At 45.1% G+C, this 20,243-nt stretch overlaps 1 protein-coding gene across 2 annotated transcripts in view; it reads left to right on the forward strand.

Moving 5' to 3' along the window:
• The first annotated feature begins 370 nt into the window (after positions 1-370).
• LOC120996088 (FXYD domain-containing ion transport regulator 6-like) overlaps positions 371-20,243 on the forward strand; it is a 117,508-nt gene continuing 97,635 nt past the window's right edge. The window contains exon 1 of one of the 2 annotated variants that reach the window (XM_040425793.1): positions 371-548. The gene's annotated coding sequence lies outside the window, so the exon portion shown is untranslated. Of the gene's footprint in view, positions 549-727; positions 858-20,243 lie in introns of those variants that run through there. The other variant, XM_040425802.1, reaches the window with a different exon arrangement.

Below are 20,243 nucleotides of genomic sequence, written 5' to 3' on the forward strand. Positions count from 1 at the left end.
AATCCTAATTATCGTCTCCGAGCATGTCAGCTATAACACCTCCATGTCTATATAACCGATTTTGCAGCTTTCCATACTTAAATATTAGAACTTTTTTTTACCATGAAGAATTTGCATGCTACAAATTTTGCAATATTGTTCTCTAAATTCTAATTAACAAGTATTTCATCCGTATGTAACAGTCAATGTGCTGATGACCTTGATGTATGTGACTTGTATCTAGTCAATCATCCTATGAGCAGAGCATGCATGGCCTTGTAGTGAATCTGACACTTCTATTTGTTATTTTAGTACAACGTGTTAAAAATATCCCATAGTCCTCCACTCGGACTGATCATACTTCCCATAAGAAAGATTCCAGGATGTGGTAACAGTGCAGCTGTTATACTGGTAGCTAGCAACGCCTGAATGTAAGAGCACAGGCAGAACAGAGGAGTGTCTGACCAAGAAAGTAAACCTGCAAGGCTTGTCCTACTTCAGGACTGTGGACTTAGGAGTGAAATCCATTGGAAATACATAAAGCAGAAAGAGGAGACGTAGATCAAGAGGTAAGTGAAGTAATCTAAGGAAACAACTAAGAAGTTGGGGAAAAAGAGAGTTTAGACAAGTAATCTCGCTCTAGCTGTGGCTGGACAAACCCTCCCATGAAACTGGCTGGTGGCAATGCTTGAGGTCTGGGGAGATGATGTATGCCGTTCTATGTAGCTATGAAGAGAAAAAATTCAGAAGAAGGCAGAAGTCTGAAAAGACAGGGCTGGCACGTCAGGGTTAAAGGAGACTCTAAATAATTCCAGATCTGTAGACACTTCAGTCTCGGAGGACACTTCTGAGTGCACTAGCGCCTGCTGTTCTGGAAGGTATTTATTACTCATGTGCTTCATACAATAGAGGCATAACACTCATATATTTGTATGTTTGTATATTGTTTTATTATACTAATTTCTAAAATTATCAAATCCAACTTTTATCTTACTGCTACACATAGGGTGGTTACTTGTGGAAAGTTTGAGAAAGCCCAATTCATCTTATACGTTTCGAATCCTGATGGTTCTATCTCAGAGCTTTGAGAAAGACCATCAAAGGTTGAAATGCGTAAGATTGAGAATTATTTAGGTGATCCTCATTATACTACCAGCAACACATTTTATTGAGGACATACAATAAAGCTTCAGATTTCAAACAAGAAGTGCTGGACCTTCTCATAATTTGCATTTAACGTACTTCGAAAGCCAACAAGATGTCCATTCTTCTCAGATATTGTCTTAGACGTACAGCTACACATAGGGTGGTTACGTGTGGAAAGTATGAGAAAGCCCAGCAAGTCTTCTCATGCGTTTTGAACCTTGATGGTTCTATCTCAGAGCTTTGAGAAAGAACTATCAAGGGTCAAAACGTATAAGCATTAGAAGCATTCATTATATCGTATTCAGATCTTAAACAAGAAGTGCTGGACTTTCTCAGAATTCCCATTTACCTAAACCTCACAAGCCAACCAGACCAGGTGTCCGTGCACTCGTCTATTTCCCGCCATTCATCTTTTGAAGTCCAGATAACGATGTGTTGTTTTTTTTAGTTACTTGTGGTTTATGTAAAGTGAAACCATATTGTCACCTAAAGTTGCTTTCACAAAGTTAGTGTTTGGTCAGTGATTACTCCGTGATTTCCATCAGTGATTGTGAGTCAAAGCCAGGTGTGGGTCAACAAACAGAACAGGTGCAAATCTTTCCATTATACCTTACCTCTATGTACCTTCCTTTCCTGGTTTTGGCTCACTGACTGTGTGAAAGCGGCTTAACTGAGTGGATTGTGATTGTTGTCTGTAGGATAACACTTTAGCTGTGTTCGCACGTAGACGTTTTAACATGTTTGTCCAACGTGATTTTATGTCTTGGAAACGTAAATCACAAAATTTAGATTTCGCTGAACATTCTAACATTGTCCGGTTTACCATTGTGGTCGCATTTTTTTCCTTTCGGACACATTTATTAGGTGCTTTATTTGTGGTTTTACGCCCGCAGCTGCATAGAAACCGCATGAAAACCACAGCTATTTTGTAATAAATGCATATGGCTTTAATATCCTTTGCTCTATACGTTTTTAGTGCATTTTTCTGCCGGCACGTATAATAGGTTGGAAATGGTTTGGGTCCTCAATTCAATGAATTTCTCCAGCATTACCAATTTTATGTGCTACATAATTGCCAGTTATGATAGTATCAAATGAATGCAAGCTATTGTTCTCTGTAAGCAGCCATTTGTGATGTTGGGTGTTGTAATGTAGATGACGCAGTCATAGCACAATATATGAACAGAGGTAAAGGTTACACAAGAAAAATGGAACAACCAATAATGGCAAATAAATCAAATAATTTGTGTAATTTTAATGGTATCTCCAAATGAAATATGTCAGTAAATGTGGATGTCAGTAACAAATCTTTTTTATAGAGTAACGCTAATGTTATAAATGTGTTATGGCTTCCCCATCAAAACCTCCCCTTTTCACTGCAGGGGAAACACTGAAGTCCTATGACACATTCAAGACCAAGAAAAATCCAGCTTCCAAGATGCAAAAGGTGGAATCTTTATCGTGCGTTTAAAATCCAATGCAAGACATCACAGGTTACATTAACGCGTTTCAGACCGCAAGTAAATGATGAAGGACCCTGATTTACTTGCGGTCTGAAACGCATTACTGTAACCTGTGATGTCTTGCATTGGATTTTAAACGCACAATAAAGATTCCACCTTTTGCATCTTGGAAGCTGGATTTTTCTTGGTCTTGAATATTTCACAGCAATCAAGTCCGGAGGTTGCCATCCGTGCTCCAGGCAGGTGGACGGTGGGTGAGAGCTGCTTACTTTCCCTGTTCCTATGACACATTGTATCACTGCTTTCACATTAGATATGTGTCAGAATCATGCTCCCTATTCCTCCCAAACCTACCCACCATACACATGAAGTCTCAACGTGGTTGAGCATGCATGTGTTTTCAAGAGGAGAGAGAAGTAAGCTGCGGTGCGTGTGGTCTGCAGGTGGGAGGCAGTGGCATACCAGCGGAGAGGACAGGGGTGACTGTGGGGGTGATGACGGGGGGTTGTAGTCCTCACGGTGGTGAATCTGCCTCCATGCCTTTCTCTGGGCCACAACTGCAGTATCTGGAGGGAAACACCCCTTTTTCCACTCAGGGCGCACCCTGGACTTAGGCAGCAGAACGAAGATGGTGGCAAAAGACCAGGCTGGATTAATTGCCGCAAATAGCAGTCTTTTTACTAAAGATTATGGGTGGCAAAGTGCAGAGGCATAAAGTAGGCACACTTCTCAGGTTGTCCACAAGGGCTGTGCATAGGGTTGGAAAGTTATGATGAAAGTCTGTTGATCAAAGGTGTACAATTCTTTTATCCTAAGGCCTTGTTCACATTTCCATTTTTTACTGACGTTTGCTGTCCGCATTTTCCACCGACAGCGCACACACACATGCATTGATTTTAATGTGTCGATTCACAGATCAGTATTTTATGATCAAACATGGATCCTTCACGAACTTCTTCACGGATGTAATGCGGACTGATTTTTTTTTTCACGGATGTCAAAGGGACACGAGGCCTAACATATCTGCAATACCCAACTGCAGAGTGCAGTGTTTAACAGATGGCTTGTATCAAGAGTGTCGAAGGGCGCCTGAAGCAATGTAACCCAAATCATATGCAGTGAAGTCTATGGCCATAAATGTGTGTTACCTTTACTGGCTTGGCTTTCCTGTAACATGCACTGTCCCTTTTAATGGTCCTCAACCTTCTGTTAAAGTATGTTCTTCTCTCCCTCAGAGGTTGGCTCTTAGCACAGTTTCTTTTCTGGTAGCTTGTTATTTCACAGAGCTGGTGTCTCCCTGGATATGGATTCTTCTATTTCCACATACAGGTTACAGCTATGGTTTACGCACCAGCAGCTACTAACCAGGAGGATGGGGCCAGCCTACCACACAGCAACTGTCTCTAAGGGTTGCCAGTTAACTACTTCCTTCCCATATAAAGTCTTTTGAGATACCAGCGCATAAATAAACCACATTAACTATTTTTTACCAATGACAGTGCAAAACAGCATACATTAACCCTTGTCTCACCTTTGGAGGTGGCTTATCTTCCACAAAATTATCAGGCATGTGGAAATCTAACATACCATTGCCCATACCCATTAGATAATCAGCTGGTCCCCCGGAATCAGAAGGTTCGGACAAAATTGATCTAATGTGCTTAGCTTGCTTAAAAGTGTGCATTTTTAGAAAATAGGTTCCATGCATAAAACTGTGAAAGTAGTTAACTCATAAAAAGTACTACTATGCAATGATTAGGGCCATTCAAATGAATTATTATTTTAATATACATGTATTAAAAATATTGTAAGCATTTTAATGTATGTTACATTTTACTCTAGCGCCCCCTGCTGTTTATCCTTCTGGTCCATCTTCTCCTGCATTCAGATGTGGACGTACATGATCAGTAGTTTCTCTGCTCCCTTGCTCCTCTCAGTCCCGATGTAGTGATCTCATAGAGAAGCAAGTGAAGCGTCCCAAACCCCTTTCTTTCATTTATTCCTACTTCTAAATTCATAGACAATATATAGCTATATCTCACCCTAGACAGTGGAGAAGAAAAATGGAAGGGGGGGTTGGATCACTGGGGCTGTGTGTAAGGAACATAAGGAACTTTTTTCTATGCAGGGAATAAATTATTAACAACTGCAGACTGCAATGCACTCCTGAGAGATGCAGGTGCTTGATGGCCACATGGGACCAGCTGCTGCCCACCCACAGAAAGGGAAGAGGCCAGAGCTGCAGAGGGATAAGTAGACAGATAACTTTTCTGATTTGTTCAATTAGACATTTACCTGAGTTCAGGTGGATTTTAGATATTGAAAATCCTTTGCCTTTGTTGGATTTAATCAGTTATCAGCTATTTCAGGCGGAGGAGCGGCCAAGTGTTTTGTTCCCGTCCTTATGGATTTGTAGATAGGTTTGCTAATGCAAGACAGGATTCCATATCTGATATAAGTCTGACTGCCTTGTCTTACTTATGTCCTGATACTTATAAGGGAGAAAAATCAGTGAAGAAGGTTCAAAAAGAACAAATGTAGACAATCATTGAGGGATCAGATGATTTATGAAATCATCGGCGGCGGTCGTCTTATATTTTCTGACAATGGTCACATGTTGCACAATAGCAATGACTCCCTACTTGTTTCGTCCTTGCTCCAGTGGTTTCTGTAGTATTTAAAGGGTTAAGCCTTCTGGCTTTCCTCAAGGTCCTGATGTCCTTCAGCACATGTCACACACTAATCCTCAAGTTTGCTATATTATTCTTCCACCATCTTGCCTGTGTTATATGTGGTGCCCCCCTCCTTCCCTGAGCTGTTCAAGGCCCAGATCCTCCCTGCGGCCTCCGGCTGTGCGACTCCCAGATCCTCCTCTCCGTTTTGCCAGTCGCTGCCACGTTCTACTATTTATAGCAGGAATGCTAGGAAATATTGAGTTCGGGTTTTCTATGACAGGGAAGGTTGTGGTAGAAAACAGAGTATGTATAGATTGTAATGTAAGAAGCGTGTTATAAACCACGTTCATTTGTTATGCGGATGAAACATGGACCATAAATTCAGCCCTAGCCTTTCTGCTGCCTGAGGCAAAAACTGAAACGGCGCCCCAACCCCCCAATGCCAATTTCTTAACCTAACCTCTTCCCTCCAGCTGTACTGTTAGGCCTAGTTCACGCGAACGTATGGCTTTTTCAGTGTTTTGCAGTCCGTTTTTCACGGATCCGTTGTTCCGTATTTTGTTTCCGTTGTGTTTCCGTTTCTGTTCCGTTTTTCCGTATGGCATATACAGTATACAGTAATTACATAGAGAAAATTGGGCTAGGCATAACATTTTCAATATATGGTTCAGCAAAAACGGAACGGATACTGAAGACATACGGATGCATTTCCGTATGTGTTCCGTTTTTTTTGCGGACCCATTGACTTGAATAGAGCCACGGAACGTGATTTGCGGGCAATAATAGGACATGTTCTATCTTTCAACGGAATGGAAATACGGAAACGGAATGCATATGGAGTACATTTGCGGAACCATTGAAATGATTGGTTCCGTATACGGAACACAAAAAAACGGCCTGTACACTCGCAAAAAAAAAAACGTTCGTGTGAACTAGGCCTAAAAAAAATATTTGGAAAACATTACATACAGAGCTACAAAGCATACAGGGTAATACAGCGCCAACATATTGTGCCCACTGTGCTTCTCAATATACTGTGCCCACTGTGCTTCTCAATATACTTCAGAAACAGATAATCCCCCTTCTGCTGCCCCCCCCCCCTCTTTCCCCTACCTGGTGCTGCCTGGGGAAATCGCCTCACCTCGCCTCATGGGTGGTGCATCCCAGCCTAGAAATGCACCCTAGGGCTACTAAGCCAGTACTGCAAAACCAGTACCACTGCAAACAGCAGGATAAAATAGCAGGTTAGCCTGAGACGCCTTGAGGATGTCTCCTTGAGGACAATTGGCAAAAAACAGAGTGGTTGTCTCCTTCTTCTGGATCAACAATTCAGGTTGAATTTAAAGGCCATGGGTAATTTGTTAATCTAATGCTGGCAGTACAAATTTGATAACCCTAATTTGGCAGGATTTCACCATCTGCGCAAGGAAATAAGTTGCATTGACACGCACCGACTGAGCAAGCAATGATCGTGAAGGAGCCATTCCTTCCCAATAATTGCCTTCTCATCAGGCAATCAAAATGTACCTAAAACTTCACGCAAAGCAGGGAAGTTATAGTGGCGTTTCTCAGAGCGATGTGCACCTTCCGCTTGCATCGAGTGTGCTCTGCATTTGCAGCGTGCAGAGTACAGATCCATAGAAAGTCTATAGGATCCATACTCCGCATGCTACAAATGCAGGGCAGGACCGATGCAAGCGGAAGGTGCAGGACACTCTGAGAAATGCCGCTGTACCTTCCCAGCTTTTCATGAAGTTTAAGTACCCTCTAATGTCTGCTGCTGTAGAGAAAAAAACAGGATCAGCCTAATCCTCCATCTGAAGTTTGCAGAGCCAGAGGTGTCGGGCAGTCGCTTACGGTATCTCCTTCATCCCATAACAATGAACATGAATGCAGGGTCAAAGGATTTCTTCTAGTTAAGCAGTGCAAGGCTCTGAACACACAGAATGCCGACCCTAAAGTCATACATTTTAGATAGCGGTCAAATGCCCGTCTGGCCAACAGTTATCTCTCCTGACAACCCCATTGACATGCATGCTGGGCCCACCCAAGGATCTGAATGGGGAGAAAGCCGCTGCCAGACACCTTTGTCCCCTTACCTCCTGAGAACCCAATGACTAGGCATCCAGGTGCATAATCCTTCTCTCTGCCATCATGGGCCCTATATACATTAGATGGTCACCTCGTCTGAAATTGTCAAGTTTGGCCAACATAAATAACTAATAAGTACTGTTATTTAGTAATATACTTTAGTAAATGCTACATAACTACTCTTCTGCCAAAATGCTGATTGTCAGAGGTTCATACAACAACTGCGTGGAAAGAGCTTGAAGGAACGAAGATGTGATGGCCCTTTGATGTTGGAGGCCCCTGGACAATTGTTCTTTCTTCCCTTCCTTTCTGGCTTGCACTGGAAATATAATACGGTATAGTGGGATTTATATCATTCCCAGGCAAATAACTATCACACTCAAGTACAGTGAACATATATAGACCTCAGGGGTAATTGATAGGACATTCACTGAGAACTTGACAAGTTCTATTTCTGCTGAGGTGTAACCACAGGTGAGCACAGGCGCCTGCAAGTGAAAAACTCTCAGTAAACTTGCAAAGTGACTGTTCCCTCACCGTATTTTCAGACATTATTTTATTTTTATCTATTGAAGCCTATTGTGAACACCTACCAGCCGCCTTAAAAAAAAAAAGCAAGAACCATCGCTTTATCCATTTTAATTATATAATAGGCAAGAGGCTAATGACATTAAGACACGTAAAGATGAATCTACAAGGGAGCAGACTTTACTCCCACAGAAGCCAAGCAAATGCTTGTGCAGTGACCTGCAGGGGAAGAGCTGAGAGGATGGGAGTGGTAGTTGTGGCACTGCTAGGAGTAATGGTGTAACACTCCCTAGGGCTGTACAGTTCTCCTTTTCCCGGGAGTACTCTCTCAGTTCAGTTGCTTTTTCTGGCAGCTTTCAGTCTCAAGGATGTAGGTTCCTTGGACCAGGCTTCTCTTTAGACCTACTTCTCAGGAGCTCACACATGGACATGTTGCCCCTAGCTCTTCTCAGCAAAGACCCACTAATCAGAGGTTGGGACCAGCCCATCACCCTGGGATACTGGACCAAAGCAGCCTGTGTTAACCATGTGTTGCCGCATACATGACCATTTGGGATATGTAGTGCATAAGGAAATTTAAAAGGGTTCTTTCGAGATTTTTTTTAGTGATGACCTATCATTGGAGTAGGTCATCAGTATCTGATTGGTAGGAGTCTGACACCCTAGACCCTCACCGATCAGCTGTTATGAGAAGGCAGCAGCACTCATGTGAGCACCTTGGCCTTCTCCCTGCTCACCAAGTGCAGCGGGCCGAACCGATGCCCGGGGTCTCTTCTACAGGTGTCATGTGAGTTTTTAGAGTTTTTGTTTTGACGCCAGTTGCATTTCAGCAACGAGGGAATGAATCTCCCTATGTTAGAAGGTGATGGTGGAACCCAGGTGTAGGAATGCCAGAGTGATGTAAGGGTTGCCTATAGTGTCCCTTAGGTGCGGCTTTTGCACTTTGCACGGTGCTCCGACCTGGATATCCTGAACCCCAAGCGTGGTCCTCCTAAGCAGTGATAAAAGGCTTAACAGTGGAGGGATTTGCAGAATAAATTGAGTCCAGACTTTGTATACAGTTGAACAGTAACTTTACTTGAATAAACTTGCATCAGAGACAATGTTCAAGCTTTATCTTGGTCCTCAGAAGATTTTGGCTTAACCTTTGGCTGGCAAACACAATCAGCTCTGCTACATCTGAAATCTCTCAGCTCTGCTATGTTGGATGGGTTAAATAGGAACTTTTCCTTTTCTGCTGTTGGCTGCAACCTAGCTTTCTGTAGTCTGACTCTGTCTTTATCTTGCTCTGTATCTATGTCTTTATCTGTCTTTATTTCAAGGAATCTTTCTTCCTGGCTTCAAGCTCACTTAGCTTGGTTTTAGGCAATGCAAGCCCAGGAGGGGACATGCAACCATTTAGAACTCACAGGCAGGGCCTGTCTAGACAAGACAAGGCCTGCTTACTTCCCCAGCAGGGGACAAGCTGGACCTCAACCTATCCCCAAGGGGAGTAAGCTGGAACTGACCTTCACTAGCTAGACTAAACTAAAACTCCTCCCTCTCTAGAGAGGGCTGGAATGGAACTAGGAGGTTCCTCTCCAGGGAAACTAGCTCTGCCAATATTGCCGCCATCTGCTGGTGAACCAGGCACATTACATTTTAACATAGCTGTTTCATAGAAAATACAGGGAGGAAAGGGATGCAAATGAGCTCTTAAATAGAAAATACATACACATTATGCAGGACATGACATTAGATGTACCAAATGACACAGGATGCACCACTAAAGATATCAGAGGGGTAAAGAGAGTGGTAATGCCCCCTCTGGGGCGTTACACAAGCACAGCGCCGTACATTATATAGTGGCTGTGCTTGGTATCAAGCTCAGCCCCATTCACTTGAATGGTGCTGAGCTGCTCCTAGGCCATGTGACCGTTGAACGTGTTGTTATATGGCCTAGGAAAAGCTGGAGAAGGCCGCGGCACTCACAGGAGTGCCGCTGCCTTCTCAAACAGCAGATCGGCAGGGCTCCCAGGTGTCAGATCCCCACCAATCAGATAGTGATGACCTATCCAGAAGATAGGTCTCGGAAAGCCCCTTTAACTCTGTAGCATTAAATTAACCCTTGCAGAGATCCACTGGGTCACTGCATTTGTAGTCCCAGAGATCAGAGAATAAAAACATTAAGGGAGTGGACACACTGTCTCTTTAGCTGGATCGGCTGCACAGGGTACCACTTGGAACCGAACCCGAGTTCGGGAAATGTTTTTTTATAGTACAAATTAATTTATGAAGTTATTGCGCGAAGTCTCGCAAGACTTTGTGAAGCAATAACTTTGGCTCATCTGAGCCAATACATTCTAATACTGTACGGAGCTCCTGCTCCGTGCAGTATTAGGCTACTTTCACACCAGCGCTAGGTGCGGATCCGTCTGGTATCTGCACAGACGGATCCGCACCTATAATGCAAGCGCTTGTATCCGTTCAGAACGGATCCGTTTGCATTATTCTTTTTTTTTTAAGTCTAAGTCAAAACGGATCCGTCCTGACTTACATTGGATGTCAATGGAGGGACATATCCGTTTTCAACTGCACCATATCGTGTCAGTGAAAATGGATCCGTCCTCATTGACTTACATTGTAAGTGAGGACGGATCCGTTTGGCTCCGCATCGCCAGGCGGACACCAAAACGGTCCGCATCCAGAGCGGAATGGAGGCGGAATGTAGCCAAACTGATGCATTCTGAACGGATCCTTATCCATTCAGAATGCATTGAGGCTGAACTGATCCGTTTTGAACCATTTGCGAGATCCCTGAAACGGATCTCACAAACGGAATTCAAAACGCCAGTGTGAAAGTAGCCTTAGAACAAAGTTTTATGCAAATCGACTTTGAATGTTTCATCCGAAGTCGATTCGCTCATCCCTAGTGGCATTATTTGAGCATAGCATGGTATGATGCGGGTAAATAATGGCAGTGTTATCTGGACACCGAATTCAGTGGGAATAGTTACAGTATTTTAGGCTAACTTTACTTTCTGGCGCATTCCTGTGTTTGAGGCCATATAGATAGCGGGCTTACACCCGTTCTGTAGTGGAGAGGAAGCAAAATAACACAAATCTGAATAATAAGTCCAAAGAGTAACTTTGTTATAAAGTGGCTTACAAAGATTTGAAAGAGTTAACCCGCTGACTACAGAACAACTGCTTTTGCGTTTTTGCTAGGATCACCCTGCATCGCTCACACTCGTGGCTTGTTCACACTGATAACACCGTTAATGGGTACAGTTTGCAGTGTTAATTGACACAGCTTATGTATAAGGCGGACATCTGTTTGCTTTTCATTGGATCCATTGACAAAAATTTGATCTGGCAGCGGTTTAAGTAATAATTGAGAAACAGAGTGGCAGAATAGTGACTGCGTCGCTCCCTACACTGCTCATATCAATTCTGAAACATGTGGCGGTTCAACGCAGCCAAAATGTGGGAGTACAGGCAGATTGTACTGTAGTAGCAGAAGTATTTGTAGTCTATCTATCCATCTATCTATCTATTAGCTGTTGTAATAAATGACACTAGCACTTGCTTACTAGGAGAATTCCTCTTAAACTTAACGTTTATTAATCTTTACCAATAAAAACAGAAAGGATAATTAATCCCCACACAAGATAAGCTCTACGAAAGCCCTAAAAAGCAGATTCTCAAAAAGTGTCCCAATGCGTTTCCCTACAGAAGGTAGTGATGGTTCATCAGGGGACATAACAAAATAGCAGATGAAATCATGATGTCTATAATATGTAGTCTATCTATCTATATATCTATCTATCTCATCATCTATCTATCTACAGTGCCTACAGACCCTTTCAGTTTTTCACATTTTGCTATGTTGCAGTCTAATAAAATATGCAGTTTTTCCCATCATTCTGCCCTCAATACTCCGTAATGAGAAAGTGGAAACATAATGTTTCTATCTATCTATCTGTCACGGTCCCTCAGGTGACTGATGTCATGAAATCAAGGAGACTGGCTGAGCGTGGAGGAATCTAACAGCCTCCTTGATTTCTCTTGATTCAGTGTTGATAGGGTTAATGACCACTTCCCTTTTCTCAGCTGTTGCTCAGTGGTCATCACTTCTACCCTTTATAGTCTGAGCCCACCCTTCTGACTATGCGGTTGATAGCTTCATTTGGGTTTGGCTGAGCTGGTGTGAGGTTGTCTCTGGTGTTCCTGTTCTTCCATCTCTACAGAAGTTAAGTGTCGCGTTTGTTTGTATTTGTTATATTCCCTGTTGTTTGAATCTGAGACAGAGACTTCCATTCGTCCAGCTGAGGAGGAATGGGTTGTCTCTGGTCCTATACTTATTCCAGGGCATTATAGGGAAATCAGGGCCTAGGTATCCTGTTTATGAATATTCCTACCTTCAGGGTCTATTCATATTGATAGGTAGTCAGGGCCCGGATTAGGGTTGTCTAGGAGGTGACCAGTGTCTTCCCTAGTTTCCAGGCCCAGTTACTGTTCCCCTTCCCTCCTGTGTTCAGTGTGGAGCCCCCCCCACTGATCGTGACACTATCTTTCTATTAGCTGTTGTAATAAATGACACTAGCAGTAGTATTGGCAGTGGTAATTGTTATAGAAGTAGTAGCAGCAGTAGTATTAAGTGCAGCGAGCCCAAGAAGAGCCAGAGTGGAGGATGGGAGTGGTAGTGGCTCTGACTGTTAGGCCTCTTTCACATGAGCGTGACGGATTAGGTCCGGATGCGTTCAGGGTGCGTTCAGTGAAACTCGCACCATTTTGCAAGCAAGTTCAGTCAGTTTTGTCTGCGATTGCGTTCAGTTGTTCAGATTTTTCCGCGCGGGTGCAATGTGTTTTAATGCGTTTTTTACATGGGTGATAAAAAAAACTGAAGGTTTACAAACAACATCTCTTAGCAACCATCAGTGAAAAACGCATCGCACCCGTACTTGCTCGCGGATGCAATGCGTTTTTCACTGAAGCCCCATTCACTTCTATGAGGCCAGGGCTGCGGAAAAACGCAGAATATAGAACATGCTGCATTTTACACGCAACGCAGAACTGATGCGTGAAAAAAAAACGCTCATGTACACAGAGCCATTGAAATGAATGGGTCACGATTCAGTGCGGGTGCTATGCGTTCACGTCACTCATTGCACCCGTGCGGAAAACTCGTTCGTTTGAAAGGGGCCTTAGTCAATCACAGCGGCTTTCCTTACACCCGTGCTCCCTAGGGCCATGCAGTGATAGGAGGGTGCACTATTTCTTTCCTCGGGCACAACCTGGTTCTGGGGCTCCTGCGTGATGGTACTGGTTTGCCCGTGATGTTTGTACAGGTGCAAGGAAGGGCGTGTAGGGTGCAATGGCTGTTTTATAGTCCAGGAGTCGTTAAAAAGGCCTAACAGGGGCGCACCTTTAATGAGGCCAGGTGAGGCGGCCTCCTCGGGCGGCACTATCCAGAGGGAAGCAGGGGGTGGTGATTTCAAGAAGACTTGCCTCACCACCAGGACGTGCCGCGCACACAGGCACTGCTCTGATGACTGGAGCGGCACTGACAGCTGCAGCAGCCTGTATTATGTCCTTCTAGCATTGCCACCGCTTTTACCCAGTTCACAGCGAGCGCATTAGGCTACTTTCACACTGGTGTTTTGGCTTTCCGTTTGTGAGATACGTTCAGGGCTCTCACAAGCGGTCCAAAACGGATCAGTTTTGCTCTAATGCATTCTGAATGGAAAAGGATCCGCTCAGAATGCCTCAGTTTGCCTCCGTTCTGTCTCCGTTCCGCTCTGGAGGCTGCTTGCAGCGTTTTGGTGTCCGTCTGACGAAACTGAGCCAAACGGATCCGTCCTGGCACACAATGTAAGTCAATGGGGACGGATCCGTTTTCACTGACACAATATGGCACAATAGAAAACGGATCCGTCCCCCATTAACTTTCAATGGTGTTCATGACTGATCCGTCTTGGCTATGTTACAGATAATACAAACTGATCCCTTCTGAACGGATGCAGATGGTTGTATTATCTGAACGGATCCGTCTGTGCAGATCCATGACGGATCCGCACGAAACGCAAGTGTGGGCTCGCTGTGTCATGTCACTCACTCCCTCCAGATCACCAGGTGCTGCGCGGCACACTGCTCTACTAAGACTGCGCTCCTCTGCCTCTCACCCTGTTGCCTGAGCCTGCTCCGTCCTGTGATGATGCTGGACGCGTCGGTTGAAATATAAGTGGGCAGGCGGACACAGGGCTCGTGGGCTGCAGCAGAAGAATCCTGTATCTCTTCATGCTCAGCGTCGGGACCAAGAGGAGGGGGAGGGGAAGCTGCAGACAGCACTGAAGTCCTGTCTGGGCTGCCATCCGATTTCATCTGCCAGAAGAAAAGGTAAGTGGAAATATCTGTGTAAATGTTTGTATACGTGTGTCTGTACGTGTGTACATATGTATTGTGACACTGTAAAGGGAGTTCTATGGGAGGCAGGCCTTTTCCTCCCAGTTTGTGCTGCTGGACTGATTAGCGGCCAGGTGGGGGTCAAACACCGGACTGGACTCATGTGCCGGTCCGGGTTTTGACAAGACCTAGCTGCCTTTAAGAGACAGCTGGCTTCAGCAGAAAGGATCTCTGTATTTGGATCTGAGGCTTGTGCTGGGAGGTCTGAGACCAGTGTGAGGGGAAACAGGCCGCCTAAAGTCTGTTCATGGACTCTGAGGCAGAACTGCCAGCGGGGTGTGAACTAACACCAAATTCAAAAGGTGACTTTTTTGTGTGGAATGTGACTTCTTGTTTATGAACTTGCCAAGAGTGTGAATAAACCCTGAGCTGTTTGATTTAAAGGGAACCTGTCACCGGGATTTTGGGTATAGAGCTGAGGACATGGGTTGCTAGATCGTCGCTAGCACATCTGCAATACCCAGTCCCCATAGCTCTGTGTGCTTTTATTGTGTCAAAAAAGATGTGTGTGTATATATATATATATATATATATATATATATATATATATATATTTATGGGCATGGCTAAATGCGTCTTGGACGTGGGTAAGGCATGCCGAACCTGAACTATGGCTGAGTTGTGCCGGAAGCCACGGGCGTGGGTAAGCCTGGAGAGGGCAAAAAGACAAGTACACTATGTTGTCTACACTGGTTTATTCATATTCTTCCAGCCCGCATGACCTATAACGCCAACAACTGAAAAGCTTGAGAAATTTCCCGGTGTGGATTCGGAATGTATCTGTTGAAGCAAGATGACCTCCAGCGCCCCATGGATCGAATAACGTGAGCGGGGACTTGGTGTTTCGAAGCTGACTATGCCGCCCCGAACGAGTGACCCAAAATGGCTCCTGGGTCGTACCCCAGACCTGCCGCCAGAGAGCGGATGTGGGACGTGAATTGGTTTGAAGTGAGGGGTTTGTTCTTGAAGGGCAGGAGCAGACTGTCAGGAGGCGCTGTCTGCAACAGGGACAATAATTTATTGAGGATCTGGACTGGACACCAATTATTCCGGGTAGGGAAATATTTAATTTCCGTGGATGGCCCTGTCTGGTTTGTTTTGGTTGACGGAATGCTGAGTACATAATAGTTATAGTGCCACGACAGTTGTTCTTTGCGAAGACCGCCGGGTCTCGGAGAGCTGCCAGTGAACTCTCCTGGCAGGAGGAAGCCGTAAAAACTTAGAAACATGGCCGCTTGGATGACCGTGCTGGTCAAGGGCCAAAAAGGATCGCCGTCCAGGGCAGAAGACAAATCCCTGAACAGCTTGCCGGACACCGGCTGTCTGCGGGTGGCAGCCTGTTTTGCATTTTTCTGTATTCCCCTGAGGGCCGCCTTGATGACCTGGTTGGACAAGATAGAAGAACAACCCGGATTACTGAGCATAAAATGGAGTTGAAGGCCTGCTAGGTATAATTTGATAGTATTATATGAGAGCTTTTGTTGGGAATGGCAGAAGGCTATGAACGCCCGTAAGTAAGATATTTCGTCGCGGCCGCCCTGAGGATAGAGAAGTCTAAATCTCTCAAACGCTTTCAACCCCGCTTTATAATTCCTGGACATATTTGGGGCTAATGATTGTGTTATCCGATGTGTTATGGATCAGAGATTCTAATCCATCACTGGGGTGTTGTATGCCGGGGTTGTGGCACCCGTGGGGTCCGTGTCGGGCATCTCCTTGCGGGGCTTTGCCTGTTTTTAGAATGATAATGGCCGGAGACGCTTCTAGGAATCTGGGGGAAACAAAGTAAACTGAATAACATACCCGTGGGGATAGGATAAGGACCGTGAGACCCCTTGACCATCCGGGAGGCTCCTAACTAAGAACCGAGCCCGGATGGCCTGGAGTGGGGTGTGGCGGACTCAATATGACATATGGCGTGGAAACAACAATGGCTAAATTGAAGGTCCAGTTGTCGCCCAGCATTTGGCTCATCCTGGCGGGACCCAGAGGCAAGACAAATGATGTGTCATGGTATCAGTGGTAGCTGAACCTGGACGATCTAGGTGACATATAACATTAAAACTAGGCCTGTACGATCCAGGTGACATACAACATTAAAACTCGGCCTGGACGATCCAGGTGACATACAACGTTAAAGTTGGCCTGGACGATCCAGGTGACATACAACACTGAACTCGGCCTGGACGATCCAGGTGACATACAACGTTAAAGTTGGCCTGGACGATCCAGGTGACATACAACGTTAAACTCGGCCTGGACGATCCAGGTGACATACAACGTTAAACTCGGCCTGGATGATCCAGATGACATACAACGCTAAAGTTGGACTGGACGATCCAGATGACATACAACGCTAAAGTTGGCCTGGACGATCCAGGTGACATACAACATTAAACACGGCCTGGACGATCCAGGTGACGTACAATATTGATCTTGGCCTGAGTGGTCCAGGCGACAGATAATTTAAGTACGCTGTATATGTGGTAACTAAACTGATCGCGCGCCACTGACGAATCTTCCCAGCCAAACCTGTGTTTGGAAAACGGGGAACCTGCCACGCGCAATTTTGTACCCCTGACACCTGCTGGCAGAGTGAATCCCTGCTTCCATGCCGAGACACAATTCTGACCTGCAGGGACCAAGTAGCTTACTGGCCCATGTGCTGTTGAATAATATATGTAAATACGCACACCAAAATTGCCCCTGACACAGGCTGAAAGCTGGGCTGCCGCAGCTTGGCGTAACGCCGGCAACAATGCCCACTGCTTCCCACCTGTGCCGCCTCTGCTATATAGCGTCTCTGCTGGGGCAATGATTTTATTATCCCTTTTTTTTATTTATTTTTTTAACTGGGGCGGATATTTCCGAATGGACATGTGGCGCGCTCATGGCCGCTGCAGGGAGGGGAAGGGGGACCCCCGTGCCTGCGACCCTGCTAGGACTGGGATGTGCGGTCCCCCAGTGCGAGCCTGGAGTGGACTGACGTGTGTGCCTTTCAAGGGGAACCTAGACTTGTACTCTTTCCCTAACTAAACATAGCTACCCCCGACTGCCCATTTCCTGCCACCGTAGGAGCTCCGGAAGGCAGAGCGAGCGGTGGACGTGTACAGGAGGGTCATTTCTTCGGCGCTCGGCTGAACATGCCTGTGGAGGCCCGGCGGTCAAGTGTGCGGTCCACCGTGAACCGCACGCCATCCGCGAGAAGGGGAGACCGACCCGTGGCCGCAAGTATACGGCACGCTCCATTGGACAAGTACTTACCTGGTGACGGACCGGAAAAACACTTTAAGTATTGCACTATACCGTGTAGCGAACCAAAACTTTTGAAACAACCGTGATGCTTGCACGTGCCGGCAGCTGGATGTGGCTCCTCTTGAGAACGAAAACTTCTCTCAGGAATGTCGCACTGTGCAGAGAATCGTACTGAAGAGAAAAAACAGACGTGAAGCTTGCTGGGCAGCTAGGTGTGGCTCTTCCTACAGATGCAAGTGAGACACACCACCTGAGGGAAGGAATTGGCAGGTATATATAGGGAGCTAACTCCCTGCCCACAAATACAGGCTGAAATCAGCCTTAATACATATATATATATATATATATATATATATATTACTGTGTAAATGAACCTTAGATGAGTCCTGTCTCCTCCATTCTTGAGAGATGAGTCCAGCGTTCTCTGACTCTGAGCCCAGCCCCGCATCCTCCAAATGTCCTCCTTGCTCCCCGACGTCGCAAAGCTAGAGCGCTGTAATCTCGCGATGCAAGGATATGGCGTTCTAGCTTTGCGATGTCAGGGAGCAAGGAGGAGATTCGGAGTATGCGGGGCGGTGCTGGGCTTAGGGTGGCCAGACGTCCGGTTTTAGGCCGGACAGTCCGGTTTTCAGGCTCCCTGTCCTCCGTCCGGCACAGTGCCTGGACGGACGCAGGGATGTCCTCCTTTTCAGTGGCTCACGTCTCAGACAGCAGCACTGCGCTGTCTGAGCATAAGCTGCAGCAACTGACCGAGGCTTCTCTCACCCCCAGTCAGTCACTAGAGCCGCAGAAATGACTCCCTGTGGATGACTGAGGGGGAGAGAAGCACCCCGGCTGCCCCCGCTCACCTTCCAATCACAAAGTTCTTCCCACTCCTCCCCCGTGTTTTTCCCAGCCGATTGTGGGGGCGTGGCTTCACGGATACGGGGGCGTGGCTTCATGCCGTTTGGAGGCGTGGTTTTGATCCTTGTGGGGGTGGTTTGGGTCAGTCCGGCTTTCTAGGGTGAAGCCAGTGGCCACCCTAGCTGGGCTCCTTCACAGTGGGCCTGGCTGGGCTCTGGAAACATTAGTAACAGCTCCTTGGGCTTCTTACTTGCCTCATTTACATATATATAAAATCGTTTTTTTTTACACACAAAAGCACACAGAGCTATGGGGACTGGATATTGCGGATGTGCTAGCGGCGATCTAGCAGCCGATGTCCTCAGCTCTATACCCAAAATCCAGGTGACAGGTTACTTTTAAGAACTGGTTGGTGCCTCTATACTGAGTCCGCTTATCCTGTCTACCAGAGCGAATCCCCACAGTATGTATGTATATATGTATGTATGTATGTGTATATATATATATATATATATATATATATATATATATTGCTATCCGCAGTTCACAAAAAGACATATAAAAAATTGAGCTTTGATCCAACCCATGTATATAAACAAAAACTTGGATCCCTTATTAAAAAGGGCAAATTGAGAGGTATTTTAACAGGTGACGAAGCACAATTTATTAATAACCAATGTCCTAAAATTTCGATCTTTTATTATTTGCCAAAAATACATAAAAATCCAACTAACCCCCCAGGCCGACCGATCATCTCAGGGATAGATAGTTTGACGGCTAATCTTTCCAAATATGTGGATACCTTACTACAAAATCATGTTCAGAAACTTCCAGCGTATCTTAAAGATACCAAACATATCTTACAACTTCTGGAAGATATCAAATGGGAGGATGACTATATCCTGGGGACCCTGGATGTCACCTCCCTATACACCGTGATCGAAAATACAAAAGGTAGGACAGCGACGGAATACTTTTTGGAAAAAGATGGTAATATGCCGAAAGAACAAATAGAATTCACTGGCGATTGTATTAGTTTTATCCTTACACACAATTATTTTAAATTCAACCAGGAGTTTTATTTGCAGACATGGGGTACTGCGATGGGGACCAGATTCGCACCGAGTTTCGCTAATCTATATATGGGCCATTGGGAGGATACCACTATCTTCCCACATGGCAGACTCGGTGCGAATCTGGTCCTATGGAGACGTTTTATTGACGACATTGTTTTTATTTGGAAGGGTGGGGAATCTAGCTTGAACCATTTTTTAAATAATTTAAATAAAAATGAATTTTATCTAGAGTTTGTACCTACATATAGTAAAGAGCAGGTCAACTTTTTAGATCTCACTATATTTATTGAGGAAGGGCAGATCCACACCAAGACATATTGTAAGCCCACGGATTGTAATAGTTATATCCCCCTTAGAAGCTGCCATCTCCCCACGTGGCTTACGAATATTCCCCGTAGCCAATACATCAGGATACGTAGGAATTGTACTAATATTGGTCATTTTGAGAAGGAAACTAGAGACCTTAATACTAAATTCATTGAAAAAGGGTACAAAATGGAGGACCTGGAACCTACCATTAAACAAATTAGAGAGGTAGACCGTAATCTATTATTGAAGAATAAAGTGCAGGATCCTAAAAAACTTGTTGTAACCGATCGCATTAATGCCCCTATAAAAATCCCGATAATTACTACATATAATGAAGGGGCAATGATTCTTAAAAGAATTGTCAGAAAACATTGGGAAATGTTGCGACAAGATAAATTAATAGGTGATAGGATCCCAAAAAATCCTACCTTTGT

This window comes from Bufo bufo, chromosome 1, assembly GCF_905171765.1.
Source record: "Bufo bufo chromosome 1, aBufBuf1.1, whole genome shotgun sequence".
NCBI lineage: Eukaryota > Metazoa > Chordata > Amphibia > Anura > Bufonidae > Bufo > Bufo bufo.